This window comes from Callospermophilus lateralis, unplaced genomic scaffold (genome assembly GCF_048772815.1).
Source record: "Callospermophilus lateralis isolate mCalLat2 unplaced genomic scaffold, mCalLat2.hap1 Scaffold_79, whole genome shotgun sequence".
In the NCBI taxonomy this organism is placed as follows: Eukaryota; Metazoa; Chordata; class Mammalia; order Rodentia; family Sciuridae; genus Callospermophilus; species Callospermophilus lateralis.
Genome location: NW_027515935.1, coordinates 7,228,402 through 7,241,551, shown reverse-complemented (window position 1 = coordinate 7,241,551; position 13,150 = coordinate 7,228,402).

Below are 13,150 nucleotides of genomic sequence, written 5' to 3'. Positions count from 1 at the left end.
AAGTACACTATTTTGCATAAAAATAGCTTCAATGAAAACAAAGTAATTGATAGTTAACCATGTGGCATTTTAAATAAATAAGACAAGCAAAATATTTTTCACAATGTAGAGAAGATTTGACATATATGTCATACACTAACTCTAAAGTAAATGAAAGTGAAATGTTTAACAATGAATGGAACAATTTTAGAATTTGGGTCCCTTATAAAAATTGACAATACCTCTGTGGAAATAATAATTTTTTTTTCTTAAAATAAATAATAATTCAAATAACATATGGAAAATTTATTTCATCTCCTTCAGTTTTTACTTTCCATTCTTTATCTTTCCACATCCATGTTTATATTTGTAACATACATCTTCTTTGGCCCTAATTAACTGTTGATTTTCATTATTGTTCAAAAGTTGTTATTTAGCTCTATGGTAGAAAATAATGACTACAGTATAAAGTTTTAAAATAGAATATTTAAATCTATGTGAAGTTTTAATAATGTGTGATACAATAGAAATTGAGTATGCACATGTAAAAAAAAAAAAAAAACATGTTATTTTGTCCTTACAATTGTTTCCAATTTTATTCCTCCTTCAGGCTTCCATAGCAGACATAGCAAACTAACACTCATTTTTTTCCCCTGTTTATATTGTATTTATATTTGGACATGTGTAAGAGTAATCAATAAGGTGATGTATTAGAGTCACTTAGAAAAGAATTTTATATATTTTGATAGTTAAACAAAACAAAAGAACAACAACAGAAAAGAGGTTTTGTTGTCCCTACACTTGTCTGTATGATTTTCCAGATAAAACTGAAATGGGCATCTCGAAATTAGGATTTAAAAATCATAAACAAAATTCTGAAATAACTTCAGAATTAAACTGTGCCAACAATCTAACAGACTATCCATATCTTTTTAAATAAACAAAATAAAACCTTTAGTATTTTATTCTGATATATATGTATACATATATATATTTTAAAAATTTATTTATAATCAGATTATGTGATTGCAGTTACATATTTGTGCAACATATTCCTGTGTTGTAATGTATTTTATAAATATATATCATATATTGTTGCTTCTATATGAACAAAATAAAGTCAATAAAATCTGTTAATAGGAGTGAAAACAGTCTTAGAAGTGTTCAATTTGATGGGTAAAAAACCCCACTATCCTCACAATAAGTATAACAGTCCATTATTTTCAATTATAATGAATACTTGTAAAAAATTTGTTGTAATATGCTCCGTATAACTCTCCATGTTTGATATTCTATCAATGAAATAGAACATGCAATGTCTTGTCTAAAATTATGAGCCTTATTTGTATCTAGATTTTGCTAAATGGATAGAGAAATTCTTGTTGACAGTTCAGTCATTTTTCATTGCACATCATAGATAAGTGAAAGATATAATTGTGAAATTTATATTTAAAAAATTATGGAATAATCCAAGCCAATTTTCATATTTATTATTCTTTTCCAAGGACTGGCCTAGGCATAATCACATGAATACTTTGGAATCAAAAGTAATGTGGAATGTCTGTGCACTATCCTATGTGAGAAATGTTCATTCTGAAAAATGGTAGGAGTTATGAGACACGTAATTCTCCCTGCCCTTCCCCTGCTTTGGGGGAGCTCTCCAACCAGGATATCAACCTTAGATTTATGGTAGCTATTTCAAAATCATGAGAGAAATTCTTAGGAATAGGTTAATTTTCCAAGGATAGCTTAAAGGCCTACCTCTTGGAAGAGGAATCAGGGACCCTTTCACTACCAACCACTCATTAGGGAATCACAAAACCAGACTCAACTGTTCCTCAAGCAGAGAGTTTATTTTCTAAATTTTAATCAAGCTAGAGTTATTCACAGTTTCTTTTACTGTAGAGAGAAATAATCCTTTCTCATACATGTTTTATTTATTCATTTATTTGTCTTCATTTTTATTTCTCCTATAATACAATAAGCTTAAACATTAGTAACAGAAACTTTAGAACGAGTATGATACTATTTTTATATTTCCTCAGTCATGTGATTCCTAATATAAATGCTCTGTGAAAGTATATGTTGGTGATTTTAAAATAAAAATTCACTCATGAATTCATGATTTCATTTTATCTTATCTGATTTATTCTGTTTTATAACATACATAAACTCCAAGTACATATAGTCATTGTAGACTATTCTTGCATACTGCTACATGCTAAGAAATGTAGTTTTAATTGAAACATCATTTTAAAAACTATTTTTAGAGGAGTTTCTGATGAATAGCAAAATTGAACAGACAGTACAGCATTCCTGTATACCTCTGGCATCCACACCTGCAAAACATCTCTCACGATCTACATTCCTCCCAAAAGTTGTACATTTGTTACTATTAATGAACCTATGTTTATTGTCACATTACATCATTATCATTCAGTCTATAGTTTAACATTGGCACTCACTCTTGGTGTTGTATATCCAATGGGTTTTGATAAACACATATTGATATGTAACCATCATTGTAGAACAGAAAATAGATTCACTAACCTAAAAATCCTCTGCTTATTCATGTTTTTTTCCCTTCTAACCCCAGGCAAATATTTATTTAGTTTTACTGTTTCTGTTTTTTCGCCTTTTCTAGAAGGTCATACACTTGGAATTATATAGTATATAATCTTTTCAAATGGACTTCCTTCTCTCAGTAATTTACATTTAAGTTTCCTCCAGAATTTCATGATGTTATGCATCATATCTTTTAGTGCTCAAGAATATTTTATTTTCTGGATGTAACACAGTTTATTTGTTCATTCTTCTACTGAAGGACATCTTGGTGGTTTCTGCCTTTAGAATTACTAAACTTCTATAAGCATACTTGTCAAGGTTTGACATAAACAGAACCCTTGAATTTATTTGGGTAAATTTCAAAAGACATAACTGCCAGGATATGCTTAGCCTTGTAATAAACTGCCCAAATGTTTTCCAAAGGAACTGTAGTACTTTGCATTGTAACCAGTAAAGAATAAAAGTCCTGTTGCTCCACATTCTTTTCATCAGTAGATGATGTTTTGTTTTGCATTTTGGGTATTCTGCTAAATATATAGTGGTATATGTTGCTTCAATTTGTTTTTCCCTAATGACATAGACTGTTCAACATTTTTCCATGTATTTATGGCCACCTGCTTGTTATTTTTGGTGAATTGCTTGTTGTAGTTTTTTTTTCCATTTTTATTAGAGTTGTTTCCTATTGTTGAATTGTGGGAGTTCTTTATATATTTTTGATAGAAGGACGTCATTTATGAAATCTGTCTTTTGAAAATATTTCATCCAAATGTAGATTTTCTTTTTCTCATTTTCTAAATATTGTCTTTTGAAGAGCAGCAGGTTTTTTGGCAATTTTTCTTTTTTTCCTCATTTGTTCTTATTCGTTGAGCATGTCTTCAGTGTTTTATTTTAAATGTCACCATAGCCATGGTCCCTTGGTTTTCTCCTTTATTATCATCTAGTTTTTGTTATATGTTTTTATTGTGTGTGTGTGTGTGTGTGTGTGTGTGTGTGTGTGCTTGTGTATGTGTGTGTGTGTTTCACATTTAGGTCTCTTATACATTTGGAAATATTTGTCTGAGGGTATATTCTTGTCAAGATTTACTTTTTACATATGTATGTCCAAGTATTACAGCATTATTTACTGACAAGAATGTCATTCTTCCTTGTATGTCTTTAAACCCTTTGTCAATGATTAACTGGTTATGTTAGTGTGTGCCTATTTTTAAGCTATTATCCAATTTTTACTGAATTTCTATAATCTGTCTACTATTTTAAAAAGTGTGATTATTTTTATTTATTACTAATTTTCATTTATTAATTATGGAATTATAATATATTTTGTATGAAATATTAATAATATTTACAATTTATAAAAAAAATTTGTTATAACTTCTACATTGAAGTTTTCAAATTGTTGCTTCTCAAAGTTGTACAAAATACACAGTTTTATTTATTCTGTTGCTAAACTCCATGTAAACATCGGTAGTTAAAATACCATTAATATTACAACTATTTAGCAAGAGTAAAACCAAATTCATTGCTTGTATATTAATGTTGTACAAAATTTAGCATTTGGGCCAAAATTCTGGAAAAGAAATAGAAACAGGGAGAATTTTATAAATAGTTGACCACATGCTCAAGAAATCCTGTGTTAAGAATAAAACAATACACTTCATCATAACAAAAAAATAATTGGGGCAGATGGAATGACATAGTGAAAAGAAATAGCTATATGAAAAACAAATTGATAGAAGGATCACACTTCTCTTTCTCTAATAATTATTAACCCATTCATATAGTTTTGCTTATGAAAATCATTAACAAATATATCATGACTTGAATTTTCCATTTCATCAGAAATGTGTAGCAATTATCTATTAAAAGAAGGAGAAATTAATGTAATTCAAATATGCAGATGTAAAGTTTATTAGAATTAATACATCTCATTTTAGACGGAAAAGGGATGGGGAACAGAAAAATATATGAATGTATAAACAAGCATATTAACACAATTACAATGAAATACTATATTATAATTCATGTTTATATTATTGGTTAGATGATGAAATATATTTGGTATAAAAACAATTAAGAAAGATAGTTATATAAAAATGAATTGAATGCAGTTTTAGAACCAGGGATATGATATAAAACTAAAAAAAAAAGTTTCAGCCAAGATAAAAAATAAATTCAGTTTTTTTTTCATTTCTGTTACATACAGTATACCTCTACTTCTAGTACTTTATTTTCAATTACAAATTTTTAATAAAAATTTTAATTTGTCTCCTTTGAAAAAATGATTACTATAAATTTAATATGATATTAAGTAGAAAATATTTAAAAGATTACACTTTCTTATAAGCCCAGGAATTTTTCCTAAAATCTTTATATTTTAATGAAAGTTGATGAAACAACTATTTATTCATGATGAACTTATTATATAACAAATTTTGAAATGCCTACTACAAGAACTCTAGTAGTCTTATAAATGATGAGCAGATTAGAATTATTTAATTTAATCCATTTTTTAATGATTCTTATTTGATTACTTAAATTATGGAACTATAAGTGGGGGTGATAATTAATTAGGGTAGTCAAAGCCATATATATATGTCAAGCAACTCTATTGAGGAGAGTGGCAGAAGGAGATATTTTCTATTTCTCCTGGTCAGTCACATAAAATTTAGGGGAAAACTCCAGTTTCTTTCTTGCCACATGCTCAATTGGGGCCAGATTTTGTGGTCAGAGTCCAGCCTGGGTCATATACATTCACATGTTTGGAATGACAGTGCTTTTCCTGGCTGAAGAAATTTCTCAAAAACCATAGTGGTGAGTGAGTCTGTTTATCAGATAAAAAGATAACTACACAATACATTGCATATCAGTTAAAGAGTTTTGTTTTTATCTTAATATTAATATTCAGTTCATCTCATTTTATGAAATATATCATTAAGGTGCTGAATGCCTTGAGATGAGATTTTTGTATAACTAAGAAACATTAAAAAGAATGAATAGATGAAAAATGACAGAAATCACCCAAAATAACATTGAAACTCTGTATTCTGACAGTCTTAATTTCTTACAAATTATTCTGAGCCACATTTTTTCTTTGCTATCACTGTATTTATACACCATTATGTTGTAAAAAGCTAGAAAACATTGAAAAACAAAAGACTATTTCATTTTTGCACTGACAAAAATCCAAAGGAAGCTCTCCCATTGCCTTCTTATGAAATTTGCTTCTCAGGCAATATTTTTAAGATTGGCACTTTTTTTTTTCTTTTTTAACATGCTTGCAGCAATCATTTCATTTGAATGTTTCAGATAACAGAAGATACTATAAAGCAGATTGTATTTTTCACACTTTTGGCTACATATACATATGAATATCTTACTTCTTCCTAAAATAAAACCCCATCCTTCTCTAGTATCTTTAAAATTCTGTAGTGTATTACCATTTCATAGCAAGGAAGTTCATTTCAAGATTAAATACTGCACTTAAAACACTAGAAAAGTCATGAAAAATGTAATGCAGTGTTAAATTTTAAACATATTTCTATAAATGAACGTGGTTATGAGCACATTGCATTTACAAGCTTGCAGTACAACTTCAGTTATTTTAAATATATTAGAATGTATTTAAATTACAGTGTTTCATTGTTTTGAATATGAACCTATCAAATAAAGGGAAATAAGGTAACCTTAGTACTTTTATTACGGTAAAAGTCTTCTAAATATTACCACTATCACTAATTATTGTTGAAGTATCATTACAAACATCTCTCTGTCACCTCATATATCTTCCTGAGGGAGATCCTCTAAGAAATGATCCATAAAAACAGATTTAAACGTGGTGTCAACAATAGAACATATAAACCACTATAGTCATATTTGCATAGTAAACATGTTGAAATAAACCAGATGGTCTCCTTTCCCTTCTCGAAGGTTAAATTGAGTGCATATTTACTTTCCTTTTAATTACAACATTTATCTTACAGGTAAACTTTTAACCAAGGCATTGCTGCATAATTCACAAATAATTTGTTTAGATCAATGCATATATTTTTTAAAAAACGAAAGTAACCTAGTATTTGGATAACAAATGATGCTAGGAATTGCATCCATCTTACACTTGTAAATTTTTTTTTAAATTTTTTTTAGTTGTAGATGAGCAACATATCTTTATTTTATTTGTTTTTTTTTTACATGGTGCTAAGTATTCAACCCAGTGCTTCATACATGCTAGACAAGCATTCTGCCACTGAATTACAGTCCCAGCCAATAAATTATTTTTTAATGCAGTTGGTGTAAAGTTGTATGATGTTTTTCCCTTAGCTCTCTTGGTTATTGAGTCCTGAAAACCTTGAACCACTTTTTCTTTTTCAGAGTTATACAGCCTGCTTTTGGCCTCACATGTAAAATATAGATGAAACAGTTAAGACTCAGATTGCTTGAGTATCATACACCGTTATGTGCAGGAACTAAGCATACTGAGTCTCACTTTAAAAGAACTGGATTTAGAATAGTTAAGTGCTTGGGAAATTTAAAAGTATATGCATTAGTCATTTTGACCTATGTTTGACTAAAATATAAAATCTATGTCAGATATCAAATATTGAATATTGAAAATTTACAATGTGGTGTTTTCCCATTCTGTATTTTTCCTATCAATATAAGCGGAAAAATCTGGTATCTACTGAGCCCTCTTAAGATGTATGAACAACTGTTAATGTTTTCTTATGCTTATTTAACATAAGCCTGTGGAAATTGGCCCAAATCTAGAAGATAATTTCAATTAATAGATGTCAAAACATTTTAATAATCCTTAGGCAAATTTGAAAATACACCTATTCAATGGGTATATAACAAACTTATCTGAAAAAAATACATGAGGAAAAAAAGGCAACCCATTCAGACAGGGCAACATTTATATTCACTTCCATATGTGATCATTAATTTTCCTGAACAGGGAAGAGTTCACCTAGAAGAGTGGCTGGGAAGAGCTGCTTTGAAGAGGGTGAACTTAGTGGGTCTTTCTAAAAACAGACATCTCTCAATGCTCTAAAAATTTAGGCAAATAGTTTTGCATGTGCATTTGCATGTACACAAATGCATGCATTTGGGCAGAGGGTACATGTGTGTGTGTCAAGGATGGAACAAAGGGCATTCTCATGCACTGTATTCATTAAAATGGATTTAGTTTCAACTTGCCAAGATTTTAAAAATTGAAATCCTTTCGTTCTCTTAATGAGGTTATTCAAGGAGTTAAAGGTGAGGCAAAACTTTTAAAAAATTTTAAAAATTTCCTAAGTGAATAATATCAGACAGGAAATAAAGGATTTTTTTAGAAATGCAAGTACTTTCTGTATTAGTAATGTTGAACCAAATGTTGTCTGTAGTAACATGGTCACAGGGCTCCAGTTGATTTGACTTTATCCCACTGCAATAAGAAAGAAAGTATATATATATATATATATATATATATATATATATATATGATATATAATGTTTACATGTAACTATATATTTGCCAGTCCTTGATTTTGTTTGTGTTCATGCATGAAAATATATATTCACATTTGCCTTATTAATCCTAATTTGTCTTTCTCTGTCTCTTGTGCCTCTAACACACTTACACATAAATACAAATGATATATATCTGTATTTATATCTATCTATGTACATGATTAAATCTCTAATACTACTAGAAATCATGTGTTCCATTTGTCACATTTCCAAAAAAAAAAAAATGAATCCCAGGAATGATTGACTAAAATGAGTTAGAGAATATACCACTTTATGGAATTAAAACCTTAGCAATTACTGTCCAGGAGTTAATAAATATCTAAGATATGTGATTCCTTTCTCCTAACTGAATTTAAAATTCATCCCCAAGAATCAAGTCCTCTGTGAACAACAAATTCAGTTTTTTTATATATACGGATATTTACACCTGCTATAACTCTTAAAAATATTTGGCCTTCTTCAACTACATAAAATATTTAGATATATAAATTTGATTTCAGGTGATTCATCCAGCTTTATAATAAATAATTCTCTGTTGCCAAAATTTTAGGAGGAACATTAATATGATGCATATTTTTTGTTAAATTTGGAGTTAGGATAACTGAAAAAGTTTTACATCTGTAGCATACTTTTGCTATGTTCCTGCTTACTTCTTAGTTTCAGTTGCATTGAAAGTAAACATAATATTATGGGCATTATTTAAGAAGATATTAGTATTTTTTCTGACCAGATCATACCAATATGTATATAGTTTAGGTCAACAAATTTAGTAAATATTTAAAGGCTAAAAGTTATGGATTTTGAGAATGGAGAAGGATGTAGAATTTGTGCCACAAAAGAAAGTGTTATCAACTAAAGTGTTTACAATGGAGAGGAAATGTAGCAGTTCATGATGAACAGTTTAAAGTACCAGGAGCATTTTGAAGAATGCACTATGAAATTTAAAGGAATAAAATAAAACTGATTTTTCTACACTATCTATTAGACTCTAATATTAAAATATTATCACAGATTGGATTGGTCAAACTTAATAAAACGATCTGGAAATGACATTACCAGTCATAACTTGCACATATTATTTAAAAAGAATGATAATTATAAATGTGGTACAGATTTCCCATATGATGGACTGGAAAATTGTGTCAATTTAAATAGAATGTTTATAAAATCAAAATGAAAAACTTTTCAAGTTTATCAGTATCCATATTTTTAAAAAATGCTATAAGAATTATATGTTCATGAGAGCAAATTTCCATCTCTTGAAGATTAAAGCAAGTTATTCTAGGAATAAAAACATGCCAATCATAAAAATATCAAGTATTAATATTCATAATTCTAAATATGAATATATAAAATTCATATAAACATATCCCAATAAAAATGGGCATCATTATTATAGTGTACTTAGAATATTGATCTCAGGAAATCATTATTCTAGACAAGCCAAATATTATATATATTATTTTTATAAATAAACTAAGAAATATTAAAGGCATGAAAAATCTCTAAAGAGAAGTTCTATTGACTGTCCCTCAAAATGCATATGTGAATGATTTAACTCTCAGTGAGAGTGTACCAGAAAATAATGCCTTTACAGGAAAATTAAGGTTAATGAGGTCACAAGAGTGGGAGGCAAATCTCATAGGACTGTAAGGAGAAAGCTCTGTGAGATTGAGTGTGTGTACACCATGTGAGAACTCATGGATGAGAGAACTCACCATAACAGAAATTTGTAAGAACCTTTATATTGGACTTTCCAGTCTCTAAACCAAGAGAAAATAAACATCTGTTGTTTAAGCTACTACTCTATGGTATTTTTTATGGTTGCTCTGTGTACTAATACAAAGAGCAACTTGAATTCAATAAAGCAGATATTTATAAACATCTTATGCAAGACAGTCTATGAAATGCTATGACACTTAACAAATATTATTTCTTTACTAAAATGCACTGCACATATAAATGTTCCTAATCTTACTAAAGAAAACAACAGTTAAAATTATAGAAACCTATGTGAATGCACACATATGCAAACCCAGAAACATATATAAATACTTAATTTCAGTTGTGGAAATTGTGTATATATGTATGTGTTAAAAGGTAAAGAGTTCCAATGTGTTTGGAGCTTGTAGGGCAGATATCAATACATATATTTTAAAAACTAGATTACTACCTTATTAATAATTGTGATTATCAATGGTATTGGCATGCTTTAACAAACAATACATTGAGGGAAAGTTTCTAGTTTCTCAATTTTTATAGACATGCCTTGTAAAATTCCAGACTTTTAAAATGAAACCATAAGTAATAAGAGCCTGGGTACAAAATATCAATGTTCTTTGGCATAGAAACATGGAAAGTACTCAGTGTGATATAAATAGTAATAAACTCCCCAATCATATTGAAATGCAAAATTTTTATAGTGAAGACATTATGTCTCAAATAGAATCACAGCAAGTTTCTTTTGTTCCACTTAAACCAGCTGCCTAAGTTCTCAAATATAGGTTCTTCCTTCTCAACAAAAAAGAAAATAAAGGAGTGAGGCAATTTCTTGTGTTATTACCACAAGTCAATGCTTCACTTTTCTACTGAGCACCCTGTCAATTATTCTAATTTAATAAAAGTAGAATTTTTGAATATATTTGAGTGACAACAAGTTTTATAAAAATCTTTATAAAAATTGCTGACCAAAAGCAATCTTAAAAAATATATATCAACTTAAAGAGACCAAGAACAAAATTTTCTGAGATTATAGAAATGCTATCATTTAATCAGGGCTTCAACCCCCAAAATAACTTTATTCTTTAAGTCTATAACAACTTCATTTAATCAATAATGATATTTAGAGAATTATGTTATCAGATAATCAACCTAAAAAATATAGCATATTTATATATGTATCTATTTGTTTTTTCAGTGTACATACAAAATATCATCACATTCTGGACCAGGATGACAGGATGTTGAGTAGACATAGGATGTTGAATAGGCAGAAGAGTGTCAGCACTCATTGAGCATTTCAGTGAGTAGAAAAAAAATCATAAAACTCTGTGTGTGTGTGTGTGTGTGTGTGTGTGTGTGTGTGTGTGTTGTTGTTGTTGTTGTTGTTACAGGAAAAATAAATTTTATTTTACAATTCACATACAGAATAAATGGAGAGTTAATATAACAATGCGATTTTTAACATAATACCAAAATGAAAAAGGCAGCTAGCTATGTGAAAATATGGAATAAACTTTGCAGAAATAAGAAAGGGGAAAAATATTCAGGTACAAAAGATTTTGATGTATTAGAGTTTTCTGTGGAGGACCAATTGGTAAAGAGTTTAGGATTTGTTCTTTATTAGAAGATTACACAGATGCATTTGAATGAGGTTTTGTTCATTAAATAACTGAATCAAGATTCAAGACAGTCTGATCAAAAAATATACTCAGACACACAAAGGTAGAAGATAAGTTTCTCCAGCAATAGTCTTCCCACAAACATACCAGTTGTACTGCAATTTAGGCTCAAAAATCTTCACAAGACCTAATGAAACCAGATAAGCATCTGTATTGCCTGTTTTTAGTATAATGAAAAAATGAATGTTTTAAAGAGGTTAGGAAGAGAATAATTTCCCATGTCACCTCTTCCTCAACTCAAACTAACACATCCTGGATGGAGATGCTTCCCATTTAGAGAAGGGGAGACATTTAAGTCCAGGACTTTGACTTAAAACCCATTAGTAGACCTGCTAGAGTAAAACCCATTATTGGCAAAATCCCTTTGAACCTTTTTTTTAGGCCAGGTGTCATAGTGTATTATCCCAAGTACCCAGGGGACTTCTCCAACCAAGGCTATCCCAACCCCAAACAGCAGAGGACAGGGTAAAATAATAGGGGTAAAACAGGGTAGTACTGGAACAGTGCTGTGCTAGTCTAACCTAACATTGGGCAGATCCTAAAGACCCCACTCCCAGGCATGCCTATGGATGAAGCCTCTTGAACAACTCTAGTGCCAGGAAATGGCACATAGCCCGAAAGTTTTGGAAAGAAGTAGATAAATTCCTAGACATCTATGCCTTACTGGGCCTGAATCATGAAGAAATAGAAAAATCAAATGAAAGATTAATCAGTAGTAAGAAGTCTCTCAACAAAGTACAGTTCAGGATCAGATGGCCTCACTGCTAGTTTCTGCCAAGTATTTAATGAAGAAAAATATCAATTCTCCTTAAGTCATCCAAAACACATAAGATGAAGACATTCTTCCAAACATATTGTATAAAGACAGAATTACCCTGATACTGAAACTCGGTTAAGACACCCACACAAAACAAAGCAAAAAAAAAAAAAAAAAGCGAGAGAGAGAGAGAGAGAGAGAGAGAGAGAGAGAGAGAGAGAGAGAGAAACACCCTACAGGCAAAATTGTTGCTGAACATAGATGCAAAAGCTTTTAATAAATTCTAGCAAAACAAATCAAACAGAACCTTAAAATGGCTTTTCAGCATAATCAAGTGAAATTCATCACAGTGATACAAACATGTTTCAGTATATGCAAATACATAAACATGTATTTTACACCCACAGAAAGAAGGATATAAAAACATGGACATCTCAGGAGATGCAAAAAAGTGAGTTGATAAAATTCAAAATCACTCTGTAATAAAAACATCAAACAACATTGTATGCATAGAATATAATTCAATGTAATACAAGTCATTTATAAGAAACCAACACTAACATCTTACTAAATAAAGAAAAAAACTGAAAGCTTTTTCTCTAGGATCTAGATTAAGACAAGGATGACTCTATTTATCATTTTTTATTCGATGTAGTTCTGGAAGTTCTATCCAGAGGAATCAGGAAGAAGAAAGAAGTAAAGAACATCCAAATTGAAAAGGTCAAATTGTCACTGTTTGCTAATGACATGAGTATTTGGATAGAAAATGTCAAAATATTCTCCAAAGGGATTGTAGAAATTAAATTAACATTCAAAACCAATAGCACAGATAGGTGCCAATAAAGTATTATGTGAAATAGAAACCAAGAAAGTAATTTCATTCAAAATGGTTTAAAAATATCTATGAAGAAATTTAATCAATGGGAGAGTTCTCTTCAAT